The sequence below is a fragment of the Podarcis raffonei genome, chromosome 17, assembly GCF_027172205.1.
Source record: "Podarcis raffonei isolate rPodRaf1 chromosome 17, rPodRaf1.pri, whole genome shotgun sequence".
NCBI classification, from domain to species: Eukaryota; Metazoa; Chordata; class Lepidosauria; order Squamata; family Lacertidae; genus Podarcis; species Podarcis raffonei.
Genome location: NC_070618.1, coordinates 11,076,747 through 11,102,793, shown reverse-complemented (window position 1 = coordinate 11,102,793; position 26,047 = coordinate 11,076,747). Strand labels below are relative to the sequence as shown.

The following is a 26,047-nucleotide window of genomic DNA, read 5'->3' as shown; positions in this document are numbered from 1 at the left end:
TATTAGGTATAGTCTCCCGTCTCCCACTTAATGTTTGCTAAAAACTTGTCCTGAACGAAACAGCAGTCAAAATAAAGAACTCCTATTCTGAATGTAGTTCATGCTCCCCTGTGGCAAATAGTACCCTATCTCATAAGAAATAAGAGTTCTCCGCACAAGTAAATATCTGCCAACGGATAATTTGTCTGCATCCTTCTTTTGTATCCCATCTCACACTGCCATTAATGCACAACCAACAATATAGGCGATGCCCAACATTGGAGTGTACCCATTGAAATCAATTGGCTTAAGTTCATTTGTTTCAGTGGGTCTACTCTGGGTAACAGTCTTATGTGTTTCCTTTTACCTCTTATTTCTTGATCCCAAAGCTGCCACCATGTCCATATTTTCCCTCAGCCCCTTCATCTTAATCCAGCAAAGGATTGGCACCTTAAGCATTTAGAAAGCCTGGCTAAAAGTACACATCTTTCACTTGGAGACGTAGCAAAGGCTGTTCTCACTCTTTTCCAGTACTGGCTGAATTCCTACCAGCCGTGGCAATATCCAACAAATCAAACATATATACGAAATGCTGCAGAGAAATGTAGACAATGAAATGGCCACATACCATTTTAAGTATATATTCTTTTTTCTGTAAATACATCTTGTACATATGTGGATGTTCCCCCACAATCATTTATTGTCTTTATTGTCTTTATGAGTTATATATCAGTTATATCACTGTAAATAACAATGTTCTTTATTATTTATATTTAGGCATTTAAGAGAAAGAAAAGAGGAAGTCTTTTATTTTAAGATAAATGTCAAAAAATGTTTGGTTATACCTTCTCCCTCCCCTCCCAAAAAAATCCTATAATGTATCCATTAATTTTCATATATATATGAAAATTATATATAATTTTCATATGTATATATATATATATATATAATTTATTGGTTTGGAGAGAATGTATCTGTAATGGAAAATGTACAAGGAATGCACAGTGGAAGGCCGCAAGGTACTGATAAACTAAAGAATCTATAATCCCAAATATTAAGCAATAAGCAATTGTTGATTTATTTAACGTTTTGTTGTTCATTTTCAGTAAAGAGGTGCTGGAATAAATTGCTACTGTGTAGTATTGGCACAGTTGCTCTGTAGACCATTTCAGTCCACGAGAGTTCTCCCAACACCACCTGCTCCTCCAGTTCCTGGCACTTGTGTCCAAATATAATGACAGAGTTCTAATGTCATCTATGTTCAGACATCTTTTTGAGAAAAAGTTTGATTCTTTGTTGTCAGTTCCCCCTCCTCTTCCCAATTTCCTCTGTTCTTATTTCTGGAGTAGAGTTGACCATCCAAGTCTGTTACTTGTTGCCTGTGTTCTTAGAGATCACATGTCTAATTGCTGCTAAGCAGTTTGGCATTAATCAGGGTTCAATAAAACAATTAACAATAATTCAGCGACATGTCTGACATGTCCTTAATGTCGCTAGCGGAAACAGCGCAAAAAGATTAGCGGCGGTGGTAGGAATGTGGAAGGGAGAACAAGAACCCGCAAACTGCAGTGTTACGTTTACATGGCTAATTGCAACCATTTCATGGTAACAAAGGCACTGTTAGCAAGACGCTACGGCCAACCCCATCTTCCTGACAAGGGCGCCTGTGTGCATGCTCATTTTCAAATACCTGCTTCTCACATTTGTATACACCTACATAATTCACTTTTACATTGTCAAAAATATGAGCTGTGCACCTTGAAAGGAGAGGGGTGAAGAAGACTGTCACATTGCAAACCAGTCCGTATCCTGAAAAGCAATGGAACTAATTTTCACTATGACCACAGCATCCCTTTGTGAAGCTTAATTCAAGCATCAGGTGCATATGCACTATACAATAGGTTACTTAAGAATGCTTGTGGGCCACTCATTGCTACACAGTTCCCTGGTTCAGATAATTGGCTTACAAGATGCTGCCCATCCAGACCATCACCATTCTATTATTCGACCCAGGGTATATTTTCTCCACAAATATCCACACACATCAGGGCTGGCCAAGGAAAGTGTGCATTTTTCAAAAATCCAAGGATTTAAAGGAAAAAGCCTCTTGGGAGACACAGTTATTCATAACTATCCCATAGTAAAGGTAAAGGTACCCTGACCATTAGGTCCAGTCGCAGACGACTCTAGGGTTGCGCGCTCATCTCGCTCTATAGGCTGAGGGAGCCGGCGTTTGTCCACAGACAGCTTCCGGGTCATGTGGCCAGCATGACTAAGCCGCTTCTGGCAAACCAGAGCAGCGCACGGAAACGCCGTTGACCTTCCCGCCAGAGCAGTACCTATTTATCTACTTGCACTTTGACGTGCTTTCGAACTGCTAGGTTGGCAGGAGCAGGGACTGAACAACGAGAGCTCACCCCGTTGCGGGGATTCGAACTGCCAACCTTCCGATCAGCAAGCCCTAGGCTCTATGGTTTAGACCACAGCGCCACCCGCGTCCCTATTAATATATACATATATACTATCCCATAGAAACAGCATATTTATGACATGCTCTTGTGGTAGACTGACATCACAGTTGGACACGGAGTAGACAAAGGAATTTGCTCAACCCACCCAGCTGAAAAATAGGGAACACAGCATGATCGGCTGGGATGGGTAGAGCATGAGGCTCTTGATCTCAGGGTTGTGGGTTCAAACTCCACATTGGATGAAAGATTCCTGCATTGCAGTAGGTTGGACTAGATCACTCTTGTGGTCCCTTCCAACTCTACAGTTCTGATTCTAATGGAGAGCAGACAAAATCAGGAAAGAAGAGCAGATTAAGTAGGGTTAGAAAACCACTCTACAGTGCTTACAGCTACAAATGTTTTTAAACTATTCTTTGCTGAAGCAAGGAAAATTGCTCACTCAATTTAGGTTCCACCTTTTCTGATATTTTCTGCTGAAGACAAACTCATAATTTTTCAGTGAAGCAAATGACCAGGGCTTTTTTTCCCAGCTGGAACTCATTAGAACTCAGTTCTGGCACCTCTCAGGTGGGCGCCATTGCCATTCTAAGAGAACAAAGGTTCATGATGAGTTCTGGTACCTCCTTTTCTAGAAAAATAGTGCTGCAACTGATAATTTGCGTATTAGAAAGACCAGATAAGTTCCACACATAGTTCAGTTCCAGTACTTTAAAGGTAAAGGGACCCCTGACCATCAGGTCCAGTCATGACCAACTCTGGGGTTGCTGTGCTCTTCTCGCTTTATTGGCCGAGGGAGCCGGCATACAGCTTCCGGGTCATGTGGCCAGCAGGACTAAGCCGCTTCTGGTGAACCAGAGCAGTGCACGGAAACGCCGTTTACCTTCCCACCGGAGCGGTACCTATTTATCTACTTGCACTTTGACGTGCTTTCGAACTGCTAGGTTGACAGGAGCAGGGACCGAGCAACGGGAGCTCACCCCGTCACGGGGATTTGAACTGCCGACCTTCTGATCGGCAAGTCCTAATCTCTGTGGTTTAACCCACAGCGCCACCCGCGTCCCTCTCCAGTACTTTAGCTGGGTACAATTATCTTAAGTCAGAGTATTGGCTCATCTAACTCAGCATTGTCTCTACAATGGCTGGGAGAGGCTCTCCGGGGTTTTAGGCATGTCTCTCCCAGCCATAACTAAAGATGCTGGAAAATTCTGCATACGAAGTGGATGCTCTGCCACTGAGTGGAAGTGCTAGCTTCCCTTAGGAGAAGTTGCATCAAACGGCAGGCAAAACTAGTTTTCTATTGCTCATGCCACGTCCTGCTCCTACAAACAAAGGAAGCTGTGCATATTGCAGCTTGCAAAAATTGAACGTGCTAAGCAAAACCAAAACCTTATTTCAAACCCTTGTGAAAGTTCTTAGATGTGGTGAGAGTACATTATTCAAGGTTAGGATCTATTCAGTAAATACAGTCGTACCTTGGATCTCAAACACCTTGGTACTCAGACGTTTTGGCTCCCACAAACCCAGAAGTGAGTGTTCCAGTTTGCAAACGTTCTTTGGCACCTGAACCTTCCACGGCTTTCGATTGGCTGCAGGAGTTTCTTGCAGACAATCAGAAGCTGCGCTTTGGTTTCCAAACGTTTTGGAAGTCGAACGGACTTCCGGAACGGATTCCGTTTGACTTCCAAGGTACAACTGTAAATGGCATTGTGTCTAAAAAAGCCCAAAACCATGTTCATGAGCTGCTTCTCATTGGACCCAGTAAGGATGCACTATGTACAAACACATATCTGCACTCAGATGTGTGAAAAATATACACAAACAGCCATGTATGTCCTCTCATCAATGCACAAAGATTCCACACTCTTCACGCATAGTCCCATGAATCCAAGACAATGTGCCTGTAATCATGTAACCAAGTGTTGGCCTGTAACCATATGTACATTGAAAACGACAGTCAGGGAGAAGAGTTCTCACCTAAACTCCCTGACATGCAAATTTTCTTTGTGTGGGGATTTTCTTTCAGGGGAGGAGCATTCAAGCAAACATGTCTCTTTCCCAGCACATGCACACACCTGCAACAAGTGGTATGATTCAGGAACAGTAAAAGCCATTGTTTATGCACATCAGCCAATACTACATTTGCCTGGGAAGCAATGGGAGTGAGCACAGAAGCAGAAGATTCAATTAGGAAATCAGATTAATCCACTCACATGCTTGAATAGGATCTGCTAAGTGGTCACGGTGGGGGTGGGGACAGCTTGGCCTGGGGGTGAGGATTCAGCAGCTATAGCTTTCCACAAGAAGGAGATAAACACTGTTGCCTGCTAACACATATTAGGGAAAAGTTTGTATTAAAACACAGAGTGAAAAATAGAATTAAAAATGCCTTTTACTAGGAGAAACCGCTTGTAAGAATGGGCATAGTAGGCAAATTTGCATACAAAATTGTATGTTGGGAGTAACGAACAATGAAATGTTGACAAATGCTTGTTAGGCCTTTAAAAAATACACCCACGGAAACTGACAGGGAAATGTGGTGGAATCAAGTCTGGAAGGCTAGAAACTGAAATTGACTGGTGTGCCCATTTCTGACCAAGCAGACAGGTACAATTCCACCTGCCCTGGGCCCATTTGCATTGCCTGTACAGTGGTACCTTGGGTTACATATGCTTCAGGTTACAGACTCCACTAACCTAGAAATAGTACTTCAGGTTAAGAACTTTGCTTCAGGCGAGAACATAAATCGTCCTCCGGCGGCGCAGCAGCAGCAGGAGGCCCCCATTAGCTAAAGTGGTGCTTCAGGTTGAGAACAGTTTCAAGTTAAGAACGGACCTCTAGAACGAATTAAGTACTTAACCCGAGGTACCACTGTACATACAAAGAACAAATGTCCAGGCCTCTTGTCCGATCCCCTCGCTTCAGCCGGGAAACTCCCAGATTTAACAGAAGAGTAAGGATGTAGATGCCCAGAACAGACAGTTCTTGGCCGACCCAGGAGGAGAACTTACAGTCTGAGCAGCTCTGTTAGGCTAAGCGGAATTGCTGATAGGTTCATTTCTGCCCTTGGCACTTTGCCATTTATCCTTCACACTGCCTCTGAAATGAAAATTACTGTGATAAAGACCCAAGTGCTTGGGGGGGGGGGTCATGCGCACAAAGGGAGGGGGGAGCATTTTGCTGTTCATCACTTTCCTGCCCTGTCCTACAAAGCACTCAAGAGAAGCCCAGTCCCCTATATTACTTACAAGACAGCTCCATATTACTTACAAGACAGCTGCTTGGTCCTAGAGCCTTAGAAAACGAGACAGCAGCCTGCTCTGTCAAGTAACATAAGGCAAGACTTCTCTTTTTCAGATTAGAGATCTAATAAACGCAAATGCAGGTTGAGATGTGAAGCAGGAGAAGCAAGGAGGTTAGGATGGCATTATAAGGCTGCTATTCCTTTCCATTTTAACAGTGTTAGTGGGATTCTGGTCTGCTATTTAATCTTCACGCTACTGGTTGGCACCGACCCAAACTGTTCTATAAATGTCAGCTACTACAGACCTTGCAGCTTGCTTTATTAGAGAAATGCCTCTTATCTAATAGGAAACAAAATGTTAATCTGTTCGGCCAATTGGGCTTATGCAGAGCCTGATTATCATATGCAAATAGAGAGCACGCTAATTGCAAAATGCTGAAGGGCCCCATTTGTCTTCTGACCTTTACAAAAGCTTAGTGGATAGATTTCAAAGACATGCTGGTGGCGGGGGCGGGAGCAGAGGGACAACCAGCTGAACTCTGATAGGGCATTTAGCAAGAGGAGACTGCTGGCACAACCTATCAGTGGACTGCCACAACCTATAGTTAGAGTTACCAGCTTTTTTTGGCAAAGCTCCTGTGCTATTTAGTGGGACGTGGGTGGCGCTGTGGTCTAAACCACTGAGCCTAGGGCTTGCCGATCAGAAGGTCGAATCCCGGCGACGGGGTGAGCTCCCGTTGCTCGGTCCCTGCTCCTGCCCACCTAAGCAGTTCGAAAGCACATCAAAGTACAAGTAGATAAATAGGTACCACTCTGGTGGGAAGTTAAACGGCGTTTCCATGCGCTGCTCTGGTTTTGCCAGAAGTGGCTTAGTCATGCTGGCCACATGACCCGGAAGCTGTCTGGGGACAAACGCCGGCTCCCTCGGCCTATAGAGCGAGATGAGCACTGCAACCCCAGAGTTGGCCGCGACTGGACCTTTACCTTTACCTGTGCTATTTAGCATTAGGGTGCTCAATGTGCTGTGCATGGGCACCACTAGCACTCTCCTTAGCACCCCCAAGGCCCACTCCCCTCATAGTTTTTTAAAATATGTTTTTTGGGGGCGGGGGGGGATTTTGCTTTTTATTTTGATGGTTTGGTTAAGAAGGGCTGTCTGGTGGGGAGTATGGATTTTTGTTTTTTTGTTTTAGTCTGTGTTCTGTTTTGTTTTGTTTTTGTTGTTGTTTTTGTAGGTAGGTAAATTGCTTTTCATGGGGTAGTACTTCTCAGCATTACCAGTTTTCCTTCTCAGAAATGGATATTTTTGTGGCGCTCACAGCAGCCTTGCAGCTTTCCAAATGGCTCCCCAGGCTCAGAAATATCAGGGAAGCCCGCTTTAGACAAGCAGACATTTGGCAGATGATGCCTGTTGGGGAAAGCTCCACTTACTGAGACCTCGTTAAATGCAAAGGACAGGAGCCATGCCAGAAAGCTCCTGTTAGAAGAATTAGCCTTTCCCCCCCCCACCAGAATGTTAGTCCCAATTTTTGAGACTGTGACATTCCTATGTGATGGTGTCTAAAATGTCCTTGCTCAGAAGAAGCTCCAAAAAAAAAAAAAGTATGCTTTAATTTCAATCTATCTCCCCTTCTAACTATAGATTTGCTACTTCATTCACAGAAAGCAGCTGCAGATCCAAGCCTGAAAAATCACAGTCATTCTCTTCCCCCCGCCCTTTTCTATCCGTTTAACAAGGGCAGCTGCCTGGATAACAATTTCAATTACTATACAGAAGAGGGAAGGAGAAACCTTCACTGCATCTCTGTAAATTCTCTCAATCAATAAGGCAATGGAGTGATGTTGCGGGGAAAACAAACTGTATTTACTCTTCCAATTCAGGCGATTGTGAAGGGCTGCTGGAAAGGTACTTACTGAGAAATTAGCCCAGTGTGAGTCCAATTGGAGGACAAAGCAGCATGAAATGGATGGTGGCCTGGGGGTGCCACTCCATCCAGGGGAAAGTCGACTGACAATGAACACTGGATGTGCCCCCTTCTGATTCGGAAACTGCTGCAGCCAGAGAGAGAGAGAGAGAGAGAGAGAGAGAGAGAAGTTGGGGAGGTTAATTTCATGATAGCAAGCTCCAGTTCCCCTGCAGCAATAGGGAGACGACAATTCCTCCACACAAATTGCTTTAAAAAATGTGAACTCCCCGCAAAAGCTGTGCTGATAACCTCTTTCAGCTTTATGCTAACTGTAAAGGATGGGGCAGGTGCTGAGAAAGCCATAAAGGGGCCTGGAAGAACTATTTTCACATTTAGCCAAGAAAAGAAAAGAAAAGGAGTGCTACTGCACTAACAAAGCCAAGTTCCCAACACTTCTTTACACACCACAGTGAAACTTTTGCACAGCAAAACATTATGTTTCTGAAACAAAATATATATTAAAAAAAAATTCCTTCCAGTAGCACCTTAGAGACCAACTGAGTTTGTTCTTGGTATGAGCTTTCGTGTGCATGCACACTTCTTCAAATGTTTTTGTTAGTCAGGGACAGTGAAGTTCTACTTCCTAAAAATGAAAATCCTGCTCTGGCTCCCTCTGGCTTTTGAGTTTGCATCAGGCACTATAGCAACATGCTTCAAGTTTAGAAAGTAGAAGCAAAAGCTGAGGTTCTCCAGATGTTACGTTCTGCTGCTCTGCTTTCAGGTGAAGTTTGTTTATAAAGTGACACTTGGCATCAACAGAAATGGAGCTTTAGCTGAGGTCAGCCTCTTCCATGGCAAAGAACCTAACCACATAATGCTATGCATGTTTAGCTAGAAGTAAGCCCCACTCCCCCCCCCCAAGTAAATGAGTACAGTGGTACCTTGGTTCTCAAACACCTTGGTACACAAACAACTTGGAACCTGATTTGCGAACTTTCTTTGGAAGCCGAACGTGCTCCATTTTGAGTGTTATGCTTCCGATTTGAGTGCCACACTTCCATTTTGAGTGTTACACAGAGGTCTGTCTGTTTTTGCTTTTGATTTTGTGTTTTTGTTTTTGCGGCTCTTTTTTTTTTGCGACTGTGTGGAACCCAGTTCAGCTACTGATTGATTGATTGTGTGACTTCAGTACATTGATTATTGCTTTCATCTTATGGATCAATGGTCTCGTTAGATAGTAAAATCCATGTTAAGTGGCTGTTTTGGGGGTTGTTTTTAAAAGTCTGGAACGTTAGATAGTAAAATCCATGTTAAGTGGCTGTTTTGGGGGTTGTTTTTAAAAGTCTGGAACGGATTGATCCATTTTGCATTACTTTCTATGGGAACACGTGCCTTGGTTTTGGAACGCTTTGGTTTTGGAACAGATTTCCAGTATTAAGTAGTGGGTTGACAAAGCAGACGACACAGAGATTTCTCCAAGTGGTTCTTTATAGTAAGCTGGAACTGAACTGAACTGAACTGAACAGCAAACTGCTCAGCCGGCCTGCTTTTATAGGCAGCCGGCTGTCAACATTGTAACAACAACAACCCAGGGTTTCCCACCTAAAGTAACTGACGTGGACCTGAGTAAAAACTATATAAAGTGGTACCTCGGGTTACATATGCTTCAGGTTACATACGATTCAGGTTACAGACTCCGCTAACCCAGAAATAGTGCTTCAGGTTAAGAACTATGCTTCAGGATGAGAACAGAAATTGTGCTCCGGCGGTGCGGCAGCAGCAGGAGGCCCCATTAGTTAAAGTGGTACCTCAGGTTAAGAACAGTTTCAAGTTAAGTATGGACCTCCAGAACGAATTAAGTACTTAACCTGAGGTACCACTGTACATGATACTCCTGGTGGCCAGGGTGAGTACTTCAATACATAACATCCAGAATGGATTAAGTTTGATAATGAAGGCACCACTGCATAGGATTACAGCTCAGGAGATGGGAAATTGGTGGCTACATTCTGCTTCTGCAGACCAGTTGCTGGAAGCTACAGTTCCTGCAGGCATCTGGGTGACCACTGTTGGAGCAGAGCTCATCTTGTGGTCTTAGGAATTCCTCACAAGATGAACTCACTGGGTAGTATTAGGTAAGCCACCATGCTGTTAATCGAACTCCCCCCTACAATACACCATGAAGATATTATAGAGTTGTTGTCAGGATTAACTGAAACCAAACTCTCCAAATGCCCCTATTTTCCAGGGGCAATCCCGGATTTGCAGAAGCCATTCCAATTTCTGATTTGATCCCAGAATGTCCTGCTTTTCCTTAGGACGTCCCTATTTTCATCAGAGAAATGTTGGAGGGTATGTGATATGATGTACTTTTACTGTAAGGCCCTGCTGTGCAGGCTAGGTTAAGCTGGAGGTGGGAGATTAGGGGTTTTTTAAATGCCATTTCAAAATAGGAACATGTTTCTCAGGATTACACTGAAGAGGGAGAGCATCAGATTGGGGGGGGTTATTTTAAAATAGAGGGAAATCTTAATCAGTGCTTCATTAAGTTTCCCCTGGCTTTGTTGGCTCAGACAATGGCAATACGCTGGATATTTTCTCTTTTGTTTATCAACATCTGTGAGTCGTTCAGGTCAATTAGTTCCATCTGTAGCTGTGGCAGCAGCATCTTCTGGTGACACAGCAAAAGGGCCATTAAACGGCTAGAACAGCTGCCTTTTATGTTCCAAATAAGAACTTCCTGCAGTTTCTTTGCAATTCACGTTTGAGTCCAGCATCTTCTGCACTGTTCTTCTGCTAAATAATGGATAGTTTCTATGCAGAGCTTAGTGTGCTCTGTTTTTTTTATTTTAATCTGCACCTTGGTAAGACATCTTCTGTGTCAAGAAAGGCAAAGTGCTGCAAACTGAATAAAGTATGCAAAACAAAGACATTTTTATTGCTTATTAATTTTACCCTTTTTCCCAGTTCTGCTTCTTTTATTTACAAGGCCAGGTAAAGACACAGAGGTTCTGATGAACAGTCACTTCTCCAGCTTTTCACTAGCCAAGCCCTATTGTGGGCTGGTGTCAAAGTCTTATACACATTTACTTGGAATTAATAGGTAAAGTTTGACTCAATGGGGTTTACAGTGAACTTGGGGAACTTGCAGTCTTATAGATGTTGCTTTATGATAACTTTCATCATCCCTGACCTTGATGGCTGGGAATGATAGGAGCTGGAGTTGAATAATTACAAGTTCCCATATAAGTCCAGGGTAAGGTAAAGGTAAAGGGACCCCTGACCATTAGGTCCAGTCGTGACCAACTCTGGGGTTGTGGCGCTCATCTCGCTTTATTGGCCGAGGGAGCCGGCGTACAGCTTCCGGGTCATGTGGCCAACATGACTAAGCCGCTTCTAGCGAACCAGAGCAGTGCACGGAAATGCCGTTTACCTTTCCGCCGGAGCGGTACCTATTTATCTACTTGCACTTTGACGTGCTTTCGAACTGCTAGGTTGGCAGGAGCTGGGACCAAGAAACAGGAGCTCACCCTGTCGCGGGGATTTGAATTGCCGACCTTCTGATCAGCAAGTCCTAGGCTCTGTGGTTTAACCCACAGCGCCACCCGTGTCCCATAAGTCCAGTAATTACAGAAAGAGGAATCCTTGCCTCTGAGATGTGTGGGAAATCTCTATGTCTTGATGTAACATCTTTGTTTCTGTTTGTGTGAAAGAGGGAGGGAGGGGGGGATTTGGAACAGCTCAACTCTCTGCGCATTGCTTTAGATTGTACAGCTTTTTCCCCTCTCACCTCTCCAGCAATTAGCAAAGGCAGCTGAACACCCAGCTAGATCCAAGAAGGTCGGGTTTCTAGTCCAGAATGGAAATGGCTGCATGCATGACCCAAGAAAAAGCTAATGGCAAAAGTATGAACCCAGATCGTAAACAACAAAACGTAGCTGGGAACAGAGCTGGGCTCTTCTACAGCAGTTGTGTTCATTCAATCAAACAGAGCCGCCAGCAAACACTCACTTTTTCTGAGCAGAAGCTAACAGTTCCCAGGCAGACCATATTCAAAGTACGTATGGACACACACACACATACATATATATGAGGATGTAGAAGCACAGCTGATATGATTGTGTAAGAAGCAGAGAAGAAGCCTGGAGAGATAAAAGCCATTTTAAAAGCTCTGAACAGCTCCTGCCACGTGGAACAAGCAAGCAAGCAAGCAAACATCACTGCCCTTTTCCACATGGCTAGCATTTTAATATCTGCTGCAAGAGCCCAAAGCCCGCTTACAGCACAATCCAATGCATGCCTGTTGTTGTTGTTTAGTCATTTAGTCATGTCCGACTCTTCGTGACCCCATGGACCAGAGCACGCCTGGCACTCCTGTCTTCCACTGCCTCCCGCAGTTTGGTCAAACTCATGCTGGTAGCTTCGCGAACACTATCCAACCACCTCGTCCTCTGTCGTCCCCTTCTCCTTGTGCCCTTCCATCTTTCCCAACATCAGGGTCTTTTCCAGGGAGTCTTCTCTTCTCATGAGGTGGCCAAAGTATTGGAGCCTCAGCTTCATGAGCCAGTGTGGTGTAGTGGTTAAGAGCGGTAGACTTGTAATCTGGGGAACCGGGTTCGCGTCTCCACTCCTCCACATGCAGCTGCTAGGTGACCTTGGGCTAGTCACATTTCTCTGAAGTCTCTCGGCCCCACTCACCTCACAGAGTGTTTGTTGTGGGGGAGGAAGGGAAAAGGAGATTGTTAGCTGCTTTGAGACTCCTTCGGGTAGTGATAAAGCGGGATATCAAATCCAAACTCCTCTTCTTCTTCTTCTTCTTCTTCTTCTTCTTCTTCTTCTTCTTCTGTCCTTCCAGTGAGCACTCAGGGCTGATTTCCTTAAGAATGGATAGGTCTGATCTTCTTGCAGTCCATGGAACGCTCAAGAGTCTCCTCCAGCACCATAATTCAAAAGCATCAATTCTTCGGTGATCAGCCTTCTTTATGGTCCAGCTTTCACTTCATGCCTACTTAGAAGTAAATCCCTAGGTAAGTGGATGTAGGACTGCGGCCATAGCATCTCTGGTTGGCCACTGTGTGAACAGGATGTGGGACTAAGAAGGGCCATTGCCCTGATATCTGAGAGCAGCAGAGAGATAGCTCAGTTAGTAGAGCATGATACACTTAATCTCAAGGTCATGGGTTTGAGCCCCACATTGGGCCAAAGATCCCTGCACAGCAGGGGGTTGGACTAGATGACCATCGTGGTCCCTTTCAACTCTACAATTCTATTCTTCTTATGTTCTTGGCTGTTTAGCAAGCCAACTTTAATAACAGATGAAAGATCCCTTCTTCTTTGGATTAGAAGGAAACAACATCACCCTACCCTTAAAAAAAAAAAAAACACTCCTACATGATAGAGTGTTCTATTCTCTTCTTTTATCCAAAGCTGTTTCAATTTAAATGGAATATATTCTCCCCCATGCAATTTTCATGAGGTACAACATGAGAGAGAGCGCAGAGCGGTTGTATCATTAGTAGTCGTGCAGGAGAGGGATTTCTGCAAGTGGAGTTTGTCACGCCACAGGGCTGAAGGGATTTGAGAAACTACTCCTACCCAGATCCCCTCCATCTACTGATATTACTGGTACAGAATCCCTTAGCATTACTATCTGGAGTGAAAAAAATAAGGCAGCCCCTTTTTTGAGCCTAAAAAAATGATGAGCCATGTTGGGCATTGAAAATGAGTAGTTTTCACAGGAAAAAAACCAACATTACAATGTAATCCTATACATACCTACTCAGAAGTAATTCTCAATCTGTTAAGTTAGTCTTACTCCCAGGTAAGGATCACAGCCTTAATTGTGTAAAAAAAAAAAAAAAACCATAGTCAATAATAGATAATTTTTAAAAATCTAATATTCAAGTGGGCTATCGGTTTCATGCCTTTAGCCCAAGAGGGCAATAAATTTGTGGAGCTTCACTGAAAAAATGCAGACTGAACAGTGTAAACTCTGTAATGATTGTGATGGAAAAACCTTATATTTCACTTATGGATAAAATTGAACTGTCTTCTGCATTTAATACAGCAAAATGTTCCTCACTTAGCCTGCTTTCCGACACTGATGAGCGATTAAACATCTCTTTATCGAGAGAACATTGCTAGCGGAAAACAATATTCTACTTTCATCCGTCAGCACAATTCTAATTATACAGACTTCAAAATGGGGTGGTTGGTACCATATTGAGGAACTAAACTATTTTTATAGACTTATAACCTTAGTAGAATTACTAGACATGCTGGCAGTACTGGATAGCTTTCACTGAAAAAACATCTTGGCTGGGTAAAAGAGTAGGCTGAATCTAATCCATAATACCCAAATTTGAGCAACAAAACAACTTGACAAATCTGACATATTCTGTGACAGTGGATTGTGTCCAATGAAGTCACTTCACAATACAGTGGTACCTCAGGTTACATATGCCTCAGGTTACATACGCTTCAGGTTACAGACTCCGCTAACCTAGAAATAGTGCTTCAAGTTAAGAACTTTTCTTCAGGATAAGAACAGAAATCGTGCTCCGGCGGCACAGCGGCAGCAGGAGGCCCCATTAGCTAAAGTGGTGCTTCAGGTTAAGAACAGTTTCAAGTTAAGAAAGGCTCCCATAGGTGGGAGGGGCCCAGAGAGCTTCTACCCAGATCAAAGGACCTGATGCTGGGAGACCAACGGTCGGGGTCTTTCTCCTGCTGCTCTACCTGGGGCTCCGGGCAGCTGAAGGGGAGATTGGGTAGCCCCTGTCGGGTATGTTTTATTTTATGCTTTGCATGCCTGCTGTTTATTGTTAATAAAACTGTTTTGGTTCCCCTTCCACCTCCTCATTCCTTTTGTCCTGAAAGAACTGCTGTATTTGGCAGCACAGCAGCTTCCAAATATGCTCTGTCTAGCCCAAACGTCCCATGGAAGGGCATTGTACAACCTTGGAGCCACTACTAAGAAGGCTCTGTCCCAGCCACCTAGACATGGAGGTGAATGTAAAAGACAGTTCATGTAGAAGAAGCCAGCCCTTCAAATACCTTGGCCTCAAATTGTTTAGGAAGTTGATCCCTGAAAAGTGGACTACACATCTTAACCACATTCAGTAAGGCAGGCAAGAGTGTTTCAATTGGGTCTTTCCGGTCCAAGTCTAAACACACAATCTGCTAAGGGTTTATGTTTGCGTGACTTTGGGCTAGTGACTTTCTCTTAGCCTAACCTACCTCAGCTGGTTGTTGTGAGAATGAAAGAAGATAGCATGTATGGGTGCTCTGAACACTCTGGACAATCTGAAAGAATTTTGTTATTATTAAAACTATCCAATGAGTTCATACTCAGTGCCCCAAACAGTCATTCCCTAAGAATGCGCATCTAACCATTTTTGGCATAAGAGCCTACAGAATGGAATTTGTCACACAGATAAAGCTCTCAAACAACAGCGAGCCCTGATTCCAAGGACATTTCCTCTGATAACAAACCGTCAATGTGAGGGAGAAAAAATATATATTATCCACTAATTTGTCTGAGGTCAATGATTTCAAAAACAATGTTTAGGAACTCCAGACAAGCCCCGTGCAAATAATGGTTTTATAACTAATCCAGGCTGCAATCCTAAACATGCTGGCAGCAAATCCTATTGAACTGGATGTGACTTCCGAGTAAACATGCTTAGGAATCCTCAGGAAGGCTGAAATTCTACGCTCAGTTGCAGAAGAGTAAGGTACATTGTGCTCTATGGGACTTCCTTCCACGCACAAGAACGGGCTGTGGGTAGTTTGCTAAGTCTTGCAGCTTTTCTTTCAGCCAGGTACATACACATGAAGTAGCAGGACAAGCCACAATGGGATCAGTGCTGATTATTTAAAAATCCAAACATGAGTTTAAGCGAGAGTGCTGAGGTTGGGGGGGGGGGACTTTGGCTCAGTTCCCTTTTCTGATATGAAGCTCACTGTGGGTGTTTCTAGACACTGGTGCTAGGAGTGACAGCAACATGAAGACACCTCCTGAAACAGGACAGTTTACTCTATGGTTTTAACCCCTTCATGAATTAATTAGACTCAAGCATGCTGGTTATACAGTCATACCTCGGAATAAATACGCTTCAGGATAAGTATTTTCGAGTTGCGCTCCGTGGCGACCGGGAAGTAACGGAGCGTGTTACTTCCGGGTTTCGCCGCTCACGCATGCGCAGACGGTCAAAATGATGTCACGTGCATGCGCGGAAGAGGGTGAAACGCGACTCGCACATGTGCATCGTGTCTTACGTTCTATTCAGGATGCAAACGGGGCTCCAGAATGGATCCCATTCGCATCCCGATGTACCACTGTATGAGTCAAATTTCATATACAAATCTCATCTTAGAATGCTTGTTAAAAAGGAAGGTCTTCAATATTTTATTTTATTTTATTTTTTTTATTTATACAGTCGTACCTTGGTTTTCGAACAGCTTAGTTCTCGAACGTTTTGGCTCCTGAATGTCACAAACCTGGAAGTGAGCGTTCCAGTTTGTGAACTACTTTTGGAAGCTGAACGCCCCACCAGGCTTCCGTGGCCGGAAGCTTCCTGCAGCCAATCAGAAGCCGTGCTTTGGTTTCCGAACGTTTTGGAAGTCTTCCGGAACAGATTCCGTTCAGCTTCCAAGGCACAACTGTATTTCATTTCATTTATTAAATTTGTATACCACCCTTCTTCCAAAGATGTCAGGGTGGTTCACAGCATAAAAATACAAGATTAAAAATACATAATAAAAACAAGAATAAAAACAAAGCACACTAATAGCACCCTCCAGCAGACACTGAAAAGACAACTATTCAACTGTCTACTATTCAAGGGGAAGGACTTCCACAATGTTAAAGGCCCAATTCCTATATTATGTGGAAAGGACCTTTCAATGAATCAGCATCCACAGACACGCCTCACCTGCAGAACGCAAGGATCAGCTGGGCACATAAGTAGCTTTCTCCACCTACATAAAGGCAACCCAATGAATCTCCATAATATTAATAATGTGCTTTTTAGCTGCCAGCTCTGCATGCCAAAAAGGCGTGACAGGGGTCTGACAGGAAAACCTCAAATCTGCATCCTTTTAAGATTCAACTTCTACACCGCATTTCTGGGTGACATTTCAGTGCTGAAACAGGAACGAGCCGTTTCATCTATTGGCAAGCTGTAGCTCAAATCCTGGTCTCTAGAGACTACCAGTTAGGAAACAGAAGAGTCTCTCGAAGGTTGCTTGTACATTTTGTAAACTTCCCCCTCCCTGCCACGCACCTACAATCCCCATCTGGAGGGGTTAATCCGATGACAAGTAAAGGGATTATTAATCAAATCGGCTTTAGACAAGTGCAGTCCAGGGAGCTGTATACTTCTGCCAGTACACCTGCAGACTCCTTTCCCTGTCTGTAGCCCACCCCCTCCCTCCACAACACACACACACACACACACACACACACCTGCTATTCTTAGGCATTCCCCAAGGAGAGACTTGAAACACTGCCAAGTGGTATGGTTCATTCTGCGTGGTGGATTAATATCCACTCAGGGATCGGGATGAGATCATCTCGCTCAGTTTCATCCATGCTGTCAGGATTCTGAATCTTTCCTAAGACCTCATATATGCTGCAGGCTTTAGGCCCAGTACCCCCATGAACTCAGAGTCCACTCTAACATAAGGCTGTAATAGGAACATGTCGCATTAGTACTGCAGCAAATGGCAAAAACCCAAGTCCTCATGAAGAGCAGCTCTAGCCAATAAAGGTAAAAGTGTGTGTATGATGGAGGAAAACCAGCTGAGGAATAATGTAAGTATACAGTGCCATGCATTCACTTAATTTTGGAAGAGCCCCCACCCCACCTCAGAGTTAAGCACTTTGAGTTGTGAGAATTAAGGGACGTGGCTTCCTGAATGGAGATAAATGCTTCTCTTTCTTCCCATGGTTCATAATAATAATAATTATTATTATTATTATTAATAATAATAATAATAATAATAATAATTTATTATACCCCACCCTTCTGGCCAGGCCTCCACAGCCACTCTGGGTGGCTCCCAATAGAATATTAAAAACATGTTAGAACATAAAAAAATAAAAACTTCCCTAAACAGGGCAGCCTTCTAAAAGTTGTGCAGTTGTTTATTTCCTTGACATCTGATGGGAGGGCATTCCACAGGGCGGGTGCCACCACCGAGAAGGCCCTCTGGCTGGTTCCCTGTAACTTCACTTCTCGCAGTGAGGGAACCACCAGAAGGCCCTCAGCTCTGGACCTCAGTGTCTGGGATTAACGATGGGGGTGGAGATGCTCCTTCAGGTATACTGGGCCAAGGCCAAAGATGTGATGATGGCCATTAGCTTAGCCTCTTCTTTTTTTTAAGAGCTGGAAAAATTAATGGAGCATAGGTCTAACAATGGCCATTAGCCATAGTAGCTACATGGAGCCTGGGCACGCAGATAATCTGGAGGTAAGTTTTTTTTTCTCCAACATTAGTTGACAAGCACTCTCCTTTCACTGGCCTTACTCAAACTTGCAATGGTTCGATGGCGAGATTGGGTACTTTTCAAAGATCCTTGCTTCTAGCAGCTGTAGCACACATTTTGGCAGGGGAGTGACCTGTCACTTGCAAAAGCAGATGGCGTCTAGGGCATCCTGGAGCCAGAACTTGTCATTTGCCAGCCTGTTGTTTTCCCATCTAGCTGAGGTGGCAGGCTGGAAATGCCACTGAAAGATGACAGGCTGAAAAAATCCCACCTTCGCTTAGCAATGACCAAGTGAAGGGAACATGCATACTTTGATCCATGAAGGAAATGTTAAAAATGGCTCTGTCGACAGTGGTAGGATGATACGGTCAGAAGCACAGCTACTTGTTATCTCATCTACCCCACGCCCCCCTCGCATCATGGTTCATTTATGAGAGCTGAGCACCAGTTTGTGATCTGTCCGTGCCTGCAAGCTATGAACCTCAAACAGACATCCATACATACATATGGACAGCTCCCTTGCACACCGAACACAAACATTTTATAATTTCTATAATATACCCTGAGTGCTCACTGGAAGGACAGATCCTGAAGCTGAGGCTCCAATACTTTGGCCACCTCATGAGAAGAGAAGACTCCCTGGAAAAGACCCTGATGTTGGGAAAGATGGAGGGCACAAGGAGAAGGGGACGACAGAGGACAAGATGGTTGGACAGTGTTCTCGAAGCTACCAGCATGAATTTGACCAAACTGTGGGAGGCAATGGAAGACAGGAGTGCCTGGCGTGCTCTGGTCCAGGGGGTCACGAAGAGTTGGACACGACTAAATGACACAACAACAACAACAACATAATATTCTTTCTTTCTCTCTGACACCCAAGCATACACTGCTCCCTATCCAGCTATACTTCTATAGAAGACAGTGTGGTATAGTGGTTAAGAGTGTTGGACTAAGATCTGGGAGACCAGGGTCCTAGCTTCCACTCAGCCATGAAGCTTACTGGGTGACCTTGGGGAAGCCACACTGGTGCCAGATTAAGGGAGGAGGATTTGCAGCAATAGTCAATAATATAAATCTGAAAATAGGACGAACGTGACAGAACAGGGGGTAGGCAGGAAGATGACAATCTCCTCCTTCACTTGATTTGACAATCATCAGAGAAGGGAGGGGTGGTAGTCCAGAACATATGTTTGCAAAAGGCAATGTGTATTTACTAATGTTTAGCAGTGGTTTTAGCAGCGAGTCTGCTACGCCATGAGCGAATGAAAAAGCAAAATAAGAGTGCTGCAGGAAACCCTCAGGGGAAAGTGTCTCATGATGGACAAAATCTACTGCTCACAAAAGCGGCCCGTAATTTTTTTACTAGCCTTGCAGCCGTGTGGGTAGGGTGCTCACCTGACACCACAGCCAGGATTTACAAGTTTCCCTTGCTCAGCCTCATTCAAATAGAAGCTTCTTCCAGTGACATTTCCACGTTTAAAGCCTTGATGAGCACTGGATGCTCTGGCACCCATATAATTTATAGCCTGTCATTAAGGGCGTTAGATGGAATCTTTTCAAGGCTCGCAAGTTACACGGGGGTTGCTTATGGCAGTGGATGCTTTTGATAGACTCTCAGTCTCACTCATCCTACTGCTCTGTGTGAGCAACTATTATACTTTTATTGCCTGCAGAAGATGAGCTCGACTGGTTTTGAAGTGTGACCAAGTTCCTGGCATTGTATTGCAGTAACCCAGAATGACAACATGGCTCTGTTGGGGGATTCCCCACCACCTAATGGTAATTGCCCCACCGGGGACAGGGGGAAGGGATTTTAATGGAAATTGAGACTGGGGAGGGAAGGCTTATTGCACAGCAATCTCTACAAGCATCATGGGGAGAATTGCCTCAAATCTGGTTTTCTCTTCATTAGAAGGAAGCTTTTCATTAGGAACGTATCCCCTTTAAAGATAGCCTTTCCCAGTCTCAAGTCTATGGTTGCTACCTTTGTTCTGGCAAAATACAGGACAGGGTGCGCAATGGGTGGACAATTTTTTGTCTTCAAAAGCAATCCATTACAATGTACAGTGGTACCTCGGGTTAAGTACTTAATTCGTTCCGGAGGTCCGTTCTTAACCTGAAACTGTTCTTAACCTGAAGCACCACTTTAGCTAATGGGGCCTCCTGCTGCTGCCGCCACGCCGCCGGAAGACGATTTCTGTTCTCATCCTGAACCAAAGTTCTTAACCCGAGGTAATATTTCTGGGTTAGTGGAGTCTGTAACCTGAAGCGTATGTAACCCGAGGTACCACTGTACTGCAGCCTAACAGGATGGTCCCTCTTGAATTTCTCTCTCTCTCTCTCTCTCTCTCTCTCTCTCTCTCTCTCTCACACACACACACACACACACACACACAATTTGTAAATTTGTCTATGCTTGGCTACCCATAGCTTAAATACATGACCTTTCACACACCTTTTCCAACACATGCCTTTGGAGAGGATCCCTAACTTGGTAGAGAAAGAGAGAGAAGACCTGAAATACAGGACAAAACTGTATCAATACAGGATGTAACATTTTACATTGAAATACAGGACAATCCTGTATTATACAGCACAGGTGCCAACCCTACTCAAGTCCCCAGATGTTGTAACGCCCATCAACTCCAGCCCACATGATGCCCAGTTGGGATTGTGGGAATTGTAGTCCAGCAACATCTGGAGGGACACGGGTGGCGCTGTGGCTTAAACCACAGAGCCTAGGACTTGCCAATCAGAAGGTTGGCAGTTTGAATCCCCGGGACGGGGTGAGCTCCCGTTGCTCGGTCCCTGCTCCTGCCAACCTAGCAGCTTGAACGCACGTAACAGTGCAAGTAGATAAATAGGTACCGCTCCGGCGGGAAGGTAAACGGCGTTTCCGTGCGCTGCTCTGGTTCGCCAGAAGCGGCTTAGTCATGCTGGCCGCATGACCCGGAAGCTGTACGCTGGCTCCCTCGGCCAATAAAGCGAGATGAGCACTGCAACCCCAGAGTCGGCCACGACTGGACCTAATGGTCAGGGGTCCCTTTACCAAACTCCTCTTCTTCTTTTACCCAGGTTTGGGGAAAGCTGTCTTTAAGCCTCAATAGCAGCGTTTTGCCTGCCCATACTGGATAAGCAGCAACCGTCCCTTATTCAATCCGGAAAACTGACATAAATCAACGCAGAAAACAATGAATTACAATGATTTGACAAAGATGTCGCCTGGACTCTCTGTTAAAACAAATGGGGTGGCGGTGGGGAATTGCAATTCCAGAGGAAAGATGGACTATAATTCACTTAGTCCATCTCTAGAATAATGACAGAATTCTCTCCACATCGCCACCTAGGCATAAGCATGGCAGTCCATTATGGCAGCCAGCCCTTGCTAGCAGATCATTTATGGCTAAGGCTTCACATCTCTTTGACAGTAAGCACTGTTTGGCTGCCCAACACTTTTGCAAAATAGAAGGCAGGTCATTGGCCTATGTCTGTACACACAGCACAGAGAGACACCTAGTGGACACACCTGGTTTTGCCTTGTGCTGCAAAACAGCTACCTGCCTTCTAGACTGACCAAGTTGCTTCCATTTGGACCTTCAAACAGGTCAGTGGGGCTTTACATTTCGTTGCATTTTTAAGCTAATAACATAAAATCTATTTTAAAAGTGCTTTTTTTCTTAATTTCAAAGTCTGCTTGAAAGTCTGTTTTAGAGGAGTCTAAACCTCATTTTTTGTGAGTTGGAGGGGGGGATAAGGAAAAGCAATGCTTTTTAATCCTCATTAATCAAATTCAGCCAATTGAAACAAAGTAAAGGAGGAGCTCCCAGGCTAACATCAGCTTAAATGCAAGTGTTTGGTTTGGTTTCTGAGCCAGGGATGAAGGGAAAAAATTGTTTCCTTTCACATTTTAATGCAAACCCAGCTTATTCGCGCTCCCCAAACCCAAATGCGCAAACCAAAGCATAGCTACCTTTCCAAATGTGCACTTCTCTGAATGTTGCGGTCCCACTGGAAAACCAAATAAAAGCATACAAAAACAAGTATATTAGGGGAAAGAGTGTCCAAAATGGAGTATGTTAGGAAAAGTAATGTGCACAAATTCCTATTTGGGGGGGGGGGACATTTTGCAAAAATGTGGGCATTAGACAAAAAATTGTGTACAAAAAAGAATGAAAGAATGTATTGAGCGACATGCACATGTGTATTTGGTATGTACAGATTTACTTTTTAAAAAAGCAAATGGATACGTATATGAATTTAAGGTTGGGGGCATGAGACACTTATATCCGATTATCTTCCATCGCTTTCTGGGTCATTTGCTAATGGTGCCTGACAAACTTTCATTCAACATTACGCACCACAACCAAATATCTCTACCTAACTAAAAGCGTGCCAAAATTACATGTGCAAAGTGTGTGTGTGCATTAATTATCTGTCGTGGTGGGGGGAAGCAGGTGCCAGCCAAGAGGCCAAATACCTATCCAAATAATAAATTATTATTATTATTATTATTATTATTATTATTATTATTATTATTAATACCCCGCCCATCTGGCTGAGTTTCCCAGTCACTCTGGGCGGCTCCCAATCGAGTGTTAAAAACAATACAGCATTAAATATTAAAAACTTCCCTAAACAGGACTGCCTTCAGTTGTCTTTTAAAGATAAGATGGCTGCTTATTTCCTTGACATCTGATGGGAGGGTGTTTCACAGGGCCACTACCAAAAGGCTCTCTGCCTGGTTCCCTGTAACCTCACTTCTTGCAATGAGGGAACTGCCACAAGGCCCTCAGCACTGGATCTCAGTGTCAGGGCTGAACGATGGGGATAAAGACGCTCCTTCAGGTATACAGGACCGAGGCCGTTTAGGGCCTTAAAGGTCAGCACCAACACTTTGAATTGTGCTTGGAAATGTACTGGGAGCCAATGCAGATTTCTCAGGACCGGTGTTATGTGGTCCTGGCAGCCACAAAGGTGCTGTCCTTAAACATTTCTGGCCACAGAAGCTCTTGTCTCCCTCCACCCATCTTGCCAGGTAAAGCCTTGCCACTGGTTAACCAGGACAGAACTATTCTGTCGCCAAACTACAAATCAGCCCCATATACAGCCCCTCTTGCTGGTGACAAAACGGTTATTGAAGGCTCTCCATCGCTAGCATTGCAGTTGGAATGTCACAGTTCCAGATGGCACAGCCTCCTGGAAGGGCGGGGGGGCGGATGGAGGCTCTCTGCAAATACTCTTCAAGAGTAGCTTCCATTTCACTTCCAGCCTATTGCTAATTTTATTTAGTCACTGATGCAGGCTATTGATTTCAAGGCAGATTTAAACGTCTAACCAAGCCACGGGGGAATAGCGGCATGTATTTAAATTCCATATGTTGATTAAAGCTGTCAAGGGTCACAGATGCAATTATATATGCAAAGCTGAATGCAGTCTATTCCCCGTGTCCTGAAAGGCAGTGATTAAGGAAATGGAGCAAAGCTAAATCCAGAAGCCGAAAAGATTGCGGAAAGGGGGAGATGGGTTCCTCCTGCGAAGACACTTACATGCGCTTATGTTAGAGGTCCATGGATATTGCCCATGTTAAAGGGTATGTGGTGTAGTGGTTAAGAGCGGTGGACTCGTAATCTGGGGAACCGGGTTCGCGTCTCTGCTCCTCCACATGCAGCTGCTGGGTGACCTTGGGCCAGTCACACTTCTTTGAAGTCTCACAGCCCCACTCACCTCACAGAATGTTTGTTGTGGGGGAGGAAGGGAAAGGAGACTGTTAGCCGCTTTGAGACTCCTTAGCGTAGTGATAAAGTGGGATATCAAATCCAAACTCCTCCTCTTCTTCTTCTTCTTCTATGGCAATCCACTGGGTAAGCCATGGACTATTTACCCATCCTAAGAAAGTGAGGGGCAAACCCCATGTTGGACTATAGCCACCAGTTATATTCAGGGCTGGATTTAGGTTTGCTGAGGCCCTAAGCCACTGAAGGTAATGGGACCATTTATATGTCCAGCTGTCCTTTGTCAACAACAATTTGTCGCTGGTTTTTTTTGTGTTGGATATACAGTGGTACCTCGGGTTAAGAACTTAATTTGCTCTGGAGGTCTGTTCTTAACCTGAAAATATTCTTAACCTGAAGCACCACTTTAGCTAATGGGGCCTCCTGCTGCCACTGCGCCGCCGGAGCACGATTTCTGTTCTCATCCTGAAGCAAGTTCTTAACCCGAGGTAATATTTCTGGGTTAGCGGAGTCTGTAACCTGAAGCGTACGTAACCTGAAGCGTATGTAACCCGAGGTACCACTGTATGCTATATGGTAATTTATGTACCTAATAGGTATCTAAAGCCATTTGCACATAACAAATTGTGTATTTTATCAAAGTACAGTCATACCTCGGGTTACAGATGCTTCAGGTTGCGTTTTTTCGGATTACAGACCGCCAAAACCTGGAAGTACCAGAACGGGTTACTTCCAGGTTTTGGCGGTTGCGCATGAACAGATGTGCTAAATCGCGCTTTGCACATGCGCAGACGCACCACTGCTGGTTGCAAACGCTGCGGATCCCTCACGGAACACGTTCGCAACCCAAGCATCCACTGTAATTGTTGAACTTATCTTACGTTTTGGAAATGTACATCCAAGTTTTTTCCCATTTAATTCCCCCCCCCAAGAGAGTGGGGCCCTAAGCTATACAGTGGTGACTCGCAAGACGAAATTAATTCGTTCCGCAAGTTTTTTCTTCTTGCGAGTTTTTCGTCTTGCGAAGCACGGTTTCCCATAGGAATGCATTGAAAATCAATTAATGTGTTCCTATGGAGACCGCTTGCCAGGCTGGCGGTGCGGAGAAGGGCTTTTCTCCCCACCACAAGCCTTCAGGACAGGTACGGGAACAGAGGGGAAGGCGCGCAGCGCTTCTCCTCTGTTCCCGGGGCTTGCGGTGGGAGGAGGGTTTTTCCTCCCCACCGCCAACATTCAGAACAGCATTCTGAATGTTGGCGGTGGGAAGGAAAACCCTCCTTCCACCGCAAGTCTTCAGGACAGCCATCCGAAGGCTGGCGCGGGGAGAAGGTCTCTCCGCCCCACCGCCAGCCTTCGGAGGAGCCTTCCGAAGGCTGGCGGTGGGAGGAGGTCTCTCCGCCCCACCACCAGCCTTCGGAGCAGCCTTCCGAAGCCTGGTGGCGGGAGGAGGTCTCTCCGCCCCACCGCCAGCCTTCGGAGCAGCCTGCCGAAGGCTGGTGGCGGGAGGAGGTCTCTCCGCCCCACCGCCAGCCTTCGGAGGAGGTCCGAGGACAGTGGGGAAGACGTGCTGTGCTTCCCCGCTGTCCCGGAGATTTCCCTATGGGCTTTCATCTTGCGAAGGAAGCCCATAGGGAAATTCGTTTTGCGAAGCGCCTCCAAAACGGAAAACCCTTTCGTCTAGCGGGTTTTCCGTCTTGCGAGGCGTTCGTCTTGCGGGGCACCACTGTAGCTTGTTTGGCACTAGTTGTATCAACAGTCACACATTATGCCAAGTTGCAAAGTGCCCTTGGGAGGAGGGAGGGATTTGTTCCAAGTAACTTTACCCTGACCCTCCCACAAAGCTACTTCCACCCAGATCCAGTACTGACTATCAGGGATCAAAACTGATGGTGGGAAAATTTGAGGGGAAAGTCAGACGGCAGGGATAGGATTAAGTAACCACTTTCCTTCTTCTGCACAAGCATGCACTCCTGAGAGCACTTTGCAGCAGAGATGGGCAATGTCGCGATTAGGTCATTTTAGACTTTGAACCTAATGGTGAGGAGGGGCTGGCGGGTGAGCACTTTGCAGCCGATATTTGTTTATTTATTTACCTAGCAAAATTGATACATTTACTTTAGTCGTCGGAAGACCTCTAAGCAGCGTACAAAGGACACTGCTTAAAATAGTCATTTAAAAAAAAAACCCTTATAAAAACAAACTTTTAAAAAAAAGTTAGCATGAAATTT

General features: G+C 44.8%; 1 long non-coding RNA gene across 2 annotated transcripts in view; it reads right to left on the bottom strand.

The window, feature by feature from the left end:
* Positions 1-26,047, bottom strand: part of LOC128405384 (uncharacterized) — a 108,339-nt gene that overhangs the window by 79,571 nt on the left and 2,721 nt on the right. The window lies entirely within an intron of this gene.